Source organism: Microtus oregoni, unplaced genomic scaffold, assembly GCF_018167655.1.
Source record: "Microtus oregoni isolate MIOR12 unplaced genomic scaffold, Mior012 000052F_000, whole genome shotgun sequence".
Lineage (NCBI taxonomy): Eukaryota > Metazoa > Chordata > Mammalia > Rodentia > Cricetidae > Microtus > Microtus oregoni.
Window position 1 is genome coordinate 5,400,242 of NW_024543812.1, and position 12,406 is coordinate 5,412,647.

Consider the following 12,406-nt stretch of genomic DNA (forward strand, 5'->3'; position numbering starts at 1 on the left):
TTCCCTCCAAAAAATGGAGGAAAAGACAAAGAATTGGAAAAAAAATCAAAAAATTCCTTAAAGAAAATCAAGAAAAAAAAACAAACAGATGAAAGAAATGATTCAAGACTTGAAAACCAAAATAGAGACAATAAAGAAAACACAAACTGATTGAATTATAGAAATGGGAATTATGAGAAAATGATCAGGAACCACAAATGCAAGCATAAACAGCAGACTACAAGAGATGGAAGACAGAATCTCAAGCACTGAAGATACAATAGAGGAAATTGGCTCATCGGTCAAAGTAAACATTAAATCTAACAAAAGCTTAGCACAAATATACAGGAAATATGGGACACCATGAAAAGACCAAACTTAAGAATAATAGTGATAGAAGAAGTCCAACTCAAAAGTGCAGAAAATATATTCAACAAAATCATAGAAGAAAACTTTCCCAACCTAAAGAAAGATATGCCTATGAAGATACAAGAAGCTTACAGAACACCAAATAGACTGAATTAAAAAAAAGTCCCCTTGCCACATAAAAAAATAATAAACATACAAGATAAAGAATTAATATTAAGAGCTGAAAAGGAAAAAAGGCCAAGTAACATATAAACACAGACCTATTAGAATTACACCTGAATTCTCAATGAAAACAATGAAAGCCATAAGGTCCTGGTCAAGTATTATGCAGACATTAAGAGGCCATGGATGCCAGCCAAGACTACTACACCCAGCAAAACTTTCAATCACCACAGATGGACAAAACAAGATATTCCATGACCGAACCAAATTTAATCAATACCTAGCCACAAACCCAGCCCTACACAAAGGAAGTTGGCTTCATCTGCAAAAACACAGACAATAGATGATCTCACAATAGCAAATACCAAAAAAAGGGGGAAACACACAAAATAACATCAACAACAACAAAAACTAAAATAACAGGAACTAACAATCACTGGTCATTAATATCCCTTCATATAAGTGGACTCAACTCCCTGATCAAAAGACACAGGCTAACAGATGAGATACAAAAACAGAATCCATCCTTCTGCTGCATACAAGAAACAGACCTCAACCTCAAAGACAGACATTATATCCTGGTCCCCAAATACAAGGAATTGGAAAATGTAATTTTCAAGACTACCCAGGAAGAGGTAGCTCTTGTCAAAAACTGTCCTAGCAGAGACAGCTTTTCCTGGAGAACATATTTTGAGGTCTCCCTAATTGATGGTCTACGGCAGGATCTCACCAAGGTTGTTGCAGAAACTGAGGTGCCGGAATCTCACTGATGGTGAGTAAAGAAAAAAATTCCTTCCCCTCCTTAAATGTTCTCTCTGTTTCTCTCTTACTAAAAGTCAAACAAAATCTACAGCGCAGGCAATTGTTCAGATTAACAGTTCAAATGCCAACATGGTAAACAGTAAATCAAACATAGTAAACTTTACCTTGGAGGATATAACTTTAAGTCAAACTCTCAGGCAAAAATCCCCGCTATTATTTTACTCAGAGTCTACCAGTGAGACAGTGAAACGCTACACTCCTAATTGGTGTTGCTTGTTACTTCTAATTTACTATTTAACAAGACCACCTGAGAATGCAGGCAAGGGCCAATAATGTTTTTGCCATGTCCTTCCCCACCTTTAAGGGCTGATCATTCAGATTTCTACCTATTCCAAACAGCTTTCTTTATTATGACTCCTGAAAGCTAAATGATTAAATTTTTCTCTAAAACTCTAGAACTTCTTACAGCCATCTATAACTGGTGCTTCTTATCTAAATAACAAAGCAAGTTTTGCTCGCAGGCCTAAAGATTTAGGTTCTGTAAAGAGACTTATTTCAGCTGCTTGAAAAAACTCAAATGATGATTTCTCAGTATTTCATAAAGTATTCCTACTGCTTTTCTTCCTGCTGCTACATTAAACATCTGCCTTTCTCTCTTTATGGATGAGGTTATTCCCACTTCTGATTTGTTTACAAAAGAAAAAAATAAACTGGCCACACACAGGTTATGTCATCCAAAAACAAATTCTACAGAGCAGATATTGTAATAATGCCACTTGCTTGTTTCCTGGCTTCCCGGCAGCTCAGACCCAAAATAACCACACAGAAACTATATTATTTAAATCACTGCTTGGTACATTAGCTCTAACTTTTTATTGGCTAACTCTTATTTCTTAATTTAACCCATTTCTAGTAATCTGTGTATCGCCACGAAGCTGTGGCTTACTACTGGGAAAAGTTCCTGTGTCTGTCTCCGGTGGGGCTACATGGCTTCTCTCTGAATCTACCTCCATTCACCCAGCATTCAGCTTAGTTCTACTTTGTTATAGGCCAAGCCAGTTTTCTTTATTAACTAATAGTATTCACAGCGTACAGACAGGAATACCACATCAGACACACTTTCAAAAATTTGTAAAAAATTCTACAGGAATTTTTCAGTTCAATTGGAGACGTTCAAGAAAACTGAACAAGTCTTCCTTCACAACACTTATTTAACTCTTTGTGTCTCTGTAAGTAACTGCTGTTTTACTGTGTGTCTCAGATTCAGCAGCCTATGTTTCTCAGTCTAGTCAAGAAAAAGCATGCTGTTGCTTGCTTTTAAATTTAATTCCTACAGTCTTAATTTTTTAAATCTCTCATCCTAACACTAGAGATATATCTTCAGCTGTCTAATTGTCTTCTTATTAAACACCACCTACCTTACAGGTACAGATAAAAATATAGCCACAAAAATATCTGTCATTTTAAAATGAGTTTTAAAAATGTCTGAACTCACATGTTCTCTGTTATCCTGCTATACTCATAACAGTTTAAAATATATTTTTCTCTTTTTCTTCACCAATAAAAGAGTTGTTTTAGTCTCTATATTGTGCCTAAATTATCTCATGATACATAATTACATATCTCATACATAAATACATATCTCATAATTACCAATCTACTTATATGTTGTATTTCTGGGTAAGAGCTTTCATTTCCATATTAGAATAACTTCATTATGACGTTTTCAGCTAAATTTAACAGAAATAAAGCATGAAGTTCCAAGTGTATAAGTAAATTAAAATATAAACTATTAACAATAACCTTACTTAAATCAGAAACTATGAAAATTAAGAAATGCAGCTTAATTAGTTATCTAAGCAACTGTTAGGATAATTTAATTTCTACAATAATAAGCATATATAAATGTATAATATAGTCATATATAATATATTTATAAATATATGGTATATACAAATGTATTATATAATTAGTATGCTTAAAAATAAATGTACTTTAACTGTAAACTATACAACTTATTAATAAAAATTTTACTTAATTTATAAGCAATTATTAGTTAAAAATACAAGTTATTGGCTAATCTTATGAAAATTATTCACATATTTTCCAACAGTCTTTGAAAATATTCTCATATATAAATAGATTTATATACATTGATAAACATTGTTGTTGATATAAATATTTCCTAATAAGCAAAACTATTCATGTTCTCCTTTTTCAAAGGTTTTATTTTAATTATAAATTAATTATAAATATAAACTTTAAATATATATTTTTTGGATTCAATTAAAATCAGGAACAAAACAAGGCTGTCCACTATCTCCATATCTCTTCAACATAGTTCTTGATGTTTTGGCTATAGCAATAAGGAAACAAAAGGAGATCAAGGAGATTCAAATTGAAAAGGCCCTGACCTGATATCCTCCCTACAAACCCAACTTCAGCTGCTTGTTCTTTTTCTCTCTCTCAAAAAAAAAAAAGACAGAAAAAGAAAACCAAAACAAATTGAAAAGGAAAAAGTCAAACTTTTATTATTTGCAGTTGAGATGATAGTATAAGAGACCCCAAAAACTTTACCAGAGAACACTTACAGCTGATAAATACCCCTTGCAGGATACAAGATCAACTCAAAAAAATCAGTAGCCCTCATACACACAAATGATAAAGAAGCTAAGAGGAAAATTAGAGAAAGATCACCTTTCACAATAGCCACAAGTAACATAAAATCTCTTTCGGTAACACTAACCAAAGAAGTGAAAGACCTATTTGACAAGAAATTTTAGTCTTTGAAGAAAAAAATTATAGAAGATATCAGAAAATGAAAAGCTCTCCCATGCTCTTGGATAGGTAGGATTAACATAGTAAAAATGATAACCCTGCCCAAAGCAATTATAGATACAATGCAATCCCCATCAAAATTCCAACACAATTCTTCACAGAACTTGAAAGTACAATAATCAGCTTCATAGGCAAAAGCAAAAAACGCAGGATAGCCAAAACAATCCTGTACAATAAAGGAATTTCTGGAGGCACCAACATAGCTAATATCAAGCTCTACTAGAAATCTACAGTAATAAAAACACCTTGGTACTGGCATAAAAACACAGAGGTTGACCAAAGGAATTGTACTGAAGACCTGGATATTAATCCACACACCTATGAACATCTGATTTTTGACAAAGAAGCTAAAATTATACAATGGGAAAAAGAAAGTATTTTTAACAAATGATGCTGGCATAACAGAATGTCAACATGTAGAAGAATGAAAATAGATCTTATCTATTGGAATGCACAAAACTCAAGCCCAAATGGATTAAAGATCTCAATATAAATCTGACCACACTGAACCTGAAAGAAGAGAAAGTGGGTAGTAGTCTTCAATGCATGGTCACGGGAGACTACTTCCTAAATATAACCCCAGTAGCACAGACACTGAGAACAACAATAAATAAATAGGACCTACTGAAACTGAAAAGCTTCTGTAAAGCAAAGGACATGGTCAACAAGACAAAACGCCAGCCTACAGAATGGAAAAGTATCTTCACCAACCCCACATGAGACAAATGATTGATCTCCAAAATATATAAAGAACTAAAGAAATTAAACACCAATGATAGCTTGTGCTGGAGAGGATGTGGAGTAAAGGGAACACTCATCCTTTGCTGGTGGGAATGCAAACTTGTACAACCACTTTGGAAATCAGTATGGTGATTTCTCAGAAAATTGGAAATCAACCCATCTCAGGATCCAGCAATACCACTCTTTGGCATATACTCAAAAGATGCTCAAACATACTACAAAGGCATTTGTACAACTATGTTCAAAGCAGCATTATTTGTAATAGCCAGAACCTAGAAACAACCTAGATGCCTCTCAACTGAAGAATGGATAAAGAAAATGTGGCACATCTGCACATTAGGGTTCTACTCAGCAGTAAAAAACAATGACATCTTGAATTTTGCATGCAAATGGATGGAATTCTAAAACACTATCCTGAGTGAGGTGACCCAGACCCAAAAAGATGAATATGGTATATACTCACTCACAAGTGGATACTAGCTATAAACAAAGGATATTATCCTATAGTTCATGATCCTAGAGAAGATAAGTAATAAGGTGAATCCAAAGGATGCTCAAGCATACTACAAGGACATGTGCTCAACTATGTTCACAGCAGCATTGTTTGTCATAGCCAGAACCTGGAAATAACCTAAATTCCCCTTGACTAAAGAATGGATAAGGAAAATGTGAATCATTTTCATAATGGAGTACTATACAGCAGAAAAAATGGCATCTTGAAATTTGCAGGCAAATGAATGAATCTAGAAAACATTATATTGAGTGAGGAAACCCAGACCCAGAAATACAAATATCATATGCACTCACCCTAAGTGGCTTTTAGACATAAAGCAAAGAAACACCAGCCTACAATTTACAATCCCAGAGAGCCTAGACAACACAGAAGACTCTAAGAGAGACATATATGGAAGTAATCTACATGGGAAGTAGAAAAAGACAAGATCTCATGAGTAAATTGGGAGCATGGGGACCATGGGAGCGGGTACAAGAAAAAGAGAGGAGAGAGGGAGGGAGGGGAGCAAAGAAAAATATATAGCTCAATAAAAACAATGTAAAAAGTTTTAAAAAAGAAATATTCATTAATAGAGTCTAGATAAATATAAATGTACTCCCATACATGCAAGTGAAAACAATCACCTTACTGAACACCATTATGTGAAAACAAGCCCATGATTAATATATTTACTAAAACATGTCCAGCTGGACTGTGACTGAAAAAGCATGGGATAAAACCGGACTCTCTGAACATGGCGAACAATGAGGGCTGATGAGAAGCCAAGGACAATGGCATGGGGTTTTGATCCTACTTAATGTGCGGGCTTTGTGGGAGCCTAGCCAGTTTGGATGTTCACCTTCCTAGATATGGATGGAGTGGGGAGGACCTTGGACTTTCCACAGGGCAGGGAACCCTGACTTCTCTTTGGACTGGAGAGGAGTAGGGGGAGGGGGAGAAGGGTGGGAGGAGGGGGAGGGAAATGGGAGGCTGGGAGGAGGCAGAAACTTGTTTTTTTTTTCCTTTTCTCAATAAAAAAAAGACTGAATATGAACCTTCAAAAACAAGGAAAAAATAATAAAAATATAAATACTATATTAATGTTAAAAGTGCAACTTTACTTCACAGATATATTTTAAGACTAATTTAATTTTAGCAAGCAACATTTTAATTTTCAATTTTTTTAATATTAGCTTAATTTTATAATTTTAATACTATTTTATAACAGTATCCTACAGATTTCTCAGGACATAGGAAATGTTCTTGAGACATTAAAATTTAACAATGCTCTCTTCAGGCACAGAAGTAAGGCAAGTGGTCAATAGTTTTTACAAGAATACATGTACTCAGCCTTGGAAACAAATGCCCTCCCTCTCATCTCTGTAGAGCTGGACTCAAAGGTTCATTGTGTGAGACGTGTTTTCTATAAAGCTGAACATAGATCTTTTCTTACGTTTACTGGCATGCACTAATTAATGGTATTGAATAAAAGCTCGATCCGTAACACCCCCCTAAAAAAGAATACATGTACTATTTATAGAATAAAAAGAACGCTAAAAGAAAAAAATGCTCTACGAAGTAGTAAAAGAGTTTTTCTTCAACAAGCAATAACATTGGAAAGGATTGTGTTGTCACAGATGGTACACACATGATGGATCACAGAGACTTGTCTCCAAAGACTGGCATTTATGTGTAACTCGTGAAAATGTAACTTTTCTTATTCTGTTTCATCATTTGTGGAGAGTGAATACTAAGCCATCCCTTGTAGAGGTGATATTGTACTGTCAATTTAGTTTTTATCTTCTTTTTGACATTTGCATTTATCTAAAATAAACATTTGGGCTAGAGATGACTCAGTGTTACTCTGTAATCATGAGGATCAGAGTTTGGATTCTAGCACTTGTGTAAAGAAACCTAATTAGGGCATAGCTTCATTCTATAGCCCAGTTTTTCTCTGTAAACACAGGATGGCTTTGAACTTGGCACCCTACTGTTCAGTTTACTGAGTAGCTGGGATTAATTACAGCCTTTAGTCACCAGGGCTTGCAATTCTCCTAAGTCTTAAATGCTAAGATTACAGGCATGGGCCACCACATCTTACCTCAAATACGACTATAATTTTGTTGGACGTTTTGTACATTCATCAACATACATCAATATGTGAGCTTATTGCACAAAAGCAAATTGCTGCAAAAGTATGAAGACCTCCATGTAAATGCTGGATTATGACATAAGCATCTATAACCCCACTGCTCCTATGGGAAGATGAGAGATGGAGATAAGAGGTTCCCCCAGAAACTGGTGGACTCCCAGTTTGGTATATACAGCAGAAAATTTATCTCAAGAAAGGTAGAAAAGAACCAACACCAGAAGTTGTTCTCTGACCTTCACATGTCCTGTGCATGCACATGCCCACATTCACACACAAATGTGTATATACACACTTAAAAACTTGAAAAATCATCCATATATATGCTATACTCAACATAGTGGACTATATCCATACTCTGCGTAAATCTTCTCATCCATGTCATCATTTGTTAACTCTATTAATGCACTGCCTTCAAAATAATCAACATTTTTTTATTTTTCCTTTGTCTGAATAACAGTTAGCACATGTTAAACCTTAAATTAGGTATTGCACATTATTTGTAATAGCCAGACCCTGGGAACAACCTAAATGTTCATCAACTGAAGGATGGTACATTTATACGATAGAGTATTATTCAGAGGTAAAAATAATGACATCTTGAAATTTTCAGGGAAATGAATGGAACTAGAAAAAAAAAACCATCCTGAGTGAGGTAACCCAGACCAAGAAAGACAAATGTGTTATGTACTCACTCATAAGTGTAAATCCACAATCCCAGAGGAATTAGATAAAGAAACCTAAGTGGGACATACATGGAGGGCCCTGGCAAGAAAAATAGTTAAGATCTCCTGGGTAAACTGGGAGGAGGTAGAAGGGATGGAATAGGGATGGAAACATGAGGAATCAAGAAGACCAAGTTGGGGGAGAAGAAGAGAGGGAGATCAATGAAAGAAATAATCACCACAGAGACAAGTGACCTGAGCTAGTGGGAACTCAGAGACTATCATCTAAAAACTGGGGAATCTGCATGAAACTGAACTTGGCCCTCTAAATGTGGATGACAGTTATGGGGCCACTGGCAATGGGACCAGAATTTATCCCAGGTGCATGACTAGCTTTTGGGAACCCATTCCCTATGGCAAGATACCTTGCTCAGCCTTTGTGGGGGTGGGGGTGATTGCTTCTGCCTCAAGTTGGTATGCTAGACTTTGTTGAATTCTCAAGGAAGGTACAACCCCTTCTGAGAAGTGGATGGTGGCTGGGGAGAAGGAGAAAAAGGGGGAGTGGCAGAAGGGGAGAGAGGGAGAACTAGGATTGGTATGTAATAAAAGATAAAATTTTAATAAAAAATGAAAAAAAATTAGGTGCTGAAGATAACAAAACAAACCAGATTAGCAGTTCTACATTCCAGGAAAACTTCTGTCTACTTTTTCAAAACTCCTAATTGATTTTCATATCTCATTTGCCACTCTACTACACTTCTGATTTAGTCAAAACTATTTGATAACCACTACTGAATCAGTCTCTTCAAGAGGCTCATAGCTACGCTGAAGTATAATGAAATTAGAGTAAGCACATTTAAAATTCAGAAGCTCAATAATAGAAATGCTTTTCAAAAGATACAAACAAAGTATTTTAGAAATGTAAATATTTTTGAGTGTGGAATCCAGATAAGAATCTATAAAGAAAATAACATTTTACTAACACATTGGTAGAGATGATGAGTGGCCTAAAACAGGCTGAGTCCATAATAAAAAGGAGAGCATTGATATGCAAGACAGAGATTGATTCAAAGTGATGATCAAGTCAGTTTGACTGAAGCAGAAGTGTTTAAGCGGTGATCAAGTATGTTTGACTGAAGCAGAAGTAGCAGAGTGGCAAAAACAGGTTGTAAAGGTCAATTAGGAGTCTTGAAAACGTAGAAGTGTAGAGAAGGTATGCTGAAATGAAAAAAAGAAAAGATATACACAGTCAGATTAAATATGTGGAGTCCACATGTAGGACAGAATTGCTCTAGGGTTAACAGGCAGAAAATGGTGTGCAAAGAATTAAATGGCAATCAGGCAAGCGATACTCAACAACAAGGACATTACAAAAGAAGCCCATTTAAAATCCCAGTTTGTATTAGGAGTCAAATGAAGTCTGAACCAGAAGAAAGACCATGAGACTAGGTAAGAAACAGTGCACCACAGGACATCACAAGCATTGTGGGATATTAAGTAGATATTAAGCACAATATATGAAATGAAAGGTTTGGATTCAAGAGTGTGAGAATTTAAAGATGAAGCATTTGAATGTTAATGAGATCAAAAGGGTTAAATCAGCATGCAGAATAGTAGATATTAAGATGTTATACAGTTAACCAGGTTTTATAACTTTGAAAAGACAACACAGTTGAGTGAGAGAACTATTCCTTTAAATTATAAAAGACACAGATAGTATATTAACTGTAGTGCTTCCTTGAAATTTCAAATCACATTTACTTGAGGAGAAATCACTTTGTTTCCAGTGACATACAAGAATTAAAACAGATCAGTCAAGCTGTATCCAGCCATGGTGATCCCAACATTCAGGAGGCTGAATCAGAAAGAGGACATCTCGCTCTATATACCAAGTGTGAGATCAAACACAGATTGTCTCAAAGTACATACACACAAGCACACACATTATGGTCTCAAAACCATCAGTCTTTAGAGATTATTATTTGATTTGGAATCTGATGATAGTATCATATTATTCGTAATATATAAATCAAAACCCCCTTTTAGATATTTTCCACCTATGGCCATATGTCTAACATAAATTAATTTTTCAAATCACTAATAATTCCAGTGATCTGTTTGTCATTTGAGATTATTGGTAATTCAATAAAAACAACTTCAAGTTAATTTTTATTACTGCACCAATCATCAGAACATAATGTCATTACACCTCAAATAAATTATGCTATGGTATCAAAAGTATTTGCTGAATGTCGACAAAACTAGAATTCTACAAGCCTGGATAAGCAGCTTAAAGTTTTTCAAAAACTATAGTGTGGTCTATCACAGTTTAAAATAAGTCACTTTCTCCTTGGGTGAAATTAAGTAGTGGTATCTAAAAATTTTAATTTTAAAAGAGTTGTATGGAATAGTATAAAAGATGACTTACATTCAGAGTGTATTCATCTTTTGGTGCATTTAAGGTGGCTAAAGACTACCAGAGAAGGTTGAAACTCCATCTCCCAATGTATCCTATAAAAACACAGAATTAGAAAAAGTTTAAAGTGACCTTTCACAAAATCAAAATAAGAATAGATGGAAAAGCTTAATTTACAGGTATGTGAGAAAGCCTACAAATACCTTTACACTAAAAATATTTTTAAAAAATCTATTTTAAAAATTTAAAGCATGATATAGGAAAGGAGAAAAAGAATTATTTTTTAAAGGCAAAAATATCTTGCTTACAAATGTAACAATAATAATACTAGAAGGAATAAATTTCTTTTTTTTATTTATTAAAGATTTCTGTCTCTTCCCCGCCACAGCCTCCCATTTCCCTCCCCCTCCCCCAATCAAGTCCCCCTTCCTCATCAGCTCAAAGAGCAATCAGGGTTCCCTGCCCTGTGGGAAGTCCAAGGACCACCCGCCTCCATCCAGGTCTAGTAAGGTGAGCATCCAAACTGCCTAGCCTCCCACAAAGCCAGTACCTGCAGTAGGATCAAAAACCCATTGCGGTACACGCCTTTAATCCCAGCACTCGGGAGGCAGAGGCAGGCGGATCTCTGTGAGTTCGAGACCAGCCAGGTCTACAAAGCTAGTTCAAGGATAGGCTCCAAAGCCACAGAGAAACCCTGTCTCGAAAAACCAAAAAAAAAAAAAAAATTGCCATTGTTCTTGGGCTCTCACTAGTCCTCATTGTCCGCTATGTTCAGCGAGTCTGGTTTTATCCCAGGCTTTTTCAGACCCAGGCCAGCTGGCCTTGGTGAGCTCCCAATAGAACATCCCCATTGTCTCAGTGTGTGGGTGCACCCCTTGCGGTCCTGAGTTCCTTGCTCGTGCTCTCTCTCCTTCTGCTCCTGATTTGGACCTTGAGATTTCTGTCCAGTGCTCCAATGTGAGTCTCTGTCTCTGTCTCCTTTCATCGCCTGATGAAGGTATGATCTCCAAAATATATAAAGAACTCAAGAAACTAGACCGTAAAAGGCTAATCAACCCAATTATAAAATGGGGCACTGAGCTGAACAGAGAATTCTCAACAGAAGAAGTTCAAATGGCCAAAAGACACTTAAGGTTGTGCTCAACTTCCTTAGCGATCAGGGAAATGCAAATCAAGACAACTTTAAGATACCATCTTACAATCATCAGAATGGATAAAATAAAAAACACCAATGATAGCCTTTGCTGGAGAGGTTGTGGAGAAAGGGGTACACTCATCCATTGCTGGTGGGAATGCAAACTTGTGCAACCACTTTGGAAAGCAGTGTGGAGGTTTCTCAGGAAACTCGGGATCAACCTACCCCTGGACCCAGCAATACCACTCTTGGGAATATACCCAAGAGAGGCCCTATCATACAACAAAAGTATATGCTCTACTATGTTCGTAGCAGCATTGTTTGTAATAGCCAGAACCTGGAAACTACCTAGATGTCCTTCAATGGAAGAATGGATGAAGAAAGTATGGAATTTATACATATTAGAGTACTACTCAGCAGTAAAAAAACAAGGACTTCTTCAATTTTGCATACAAATGGATGGAAATAGAAAACACTATCCTGAGTGAGGTAAGCCAGACTCAAAAAGAGGAACATGGGATGTACTCACTCATATTTGGTTTCTAGCCATAAATAAAGGACATTGCGCCTTTAATTAGAGATCCTAGAGAAGCTAAATAAGAAGGAGAACCCAAAGAAAAACATATAGGCCTCCTCCTAAATATTAACCTTCATCAGGAATAAATTTCATTACAACAGAATATAACCAAATGAGGAT

The 12,406-nt window shown here is 35.8% G+C and overlaps 1 pseudogene; it reads right to left on the reverse strand.

Annotated features, from left to right (window-relative positions):
• Positions 1-9,266: 9,266 nt before the first annotated feature.
• LOC121437329 overlaps positions 9,267-12,406 on the reverse strand; it is a 32,274-nt pseudogene continuing 29,134 nt past the window's right edge.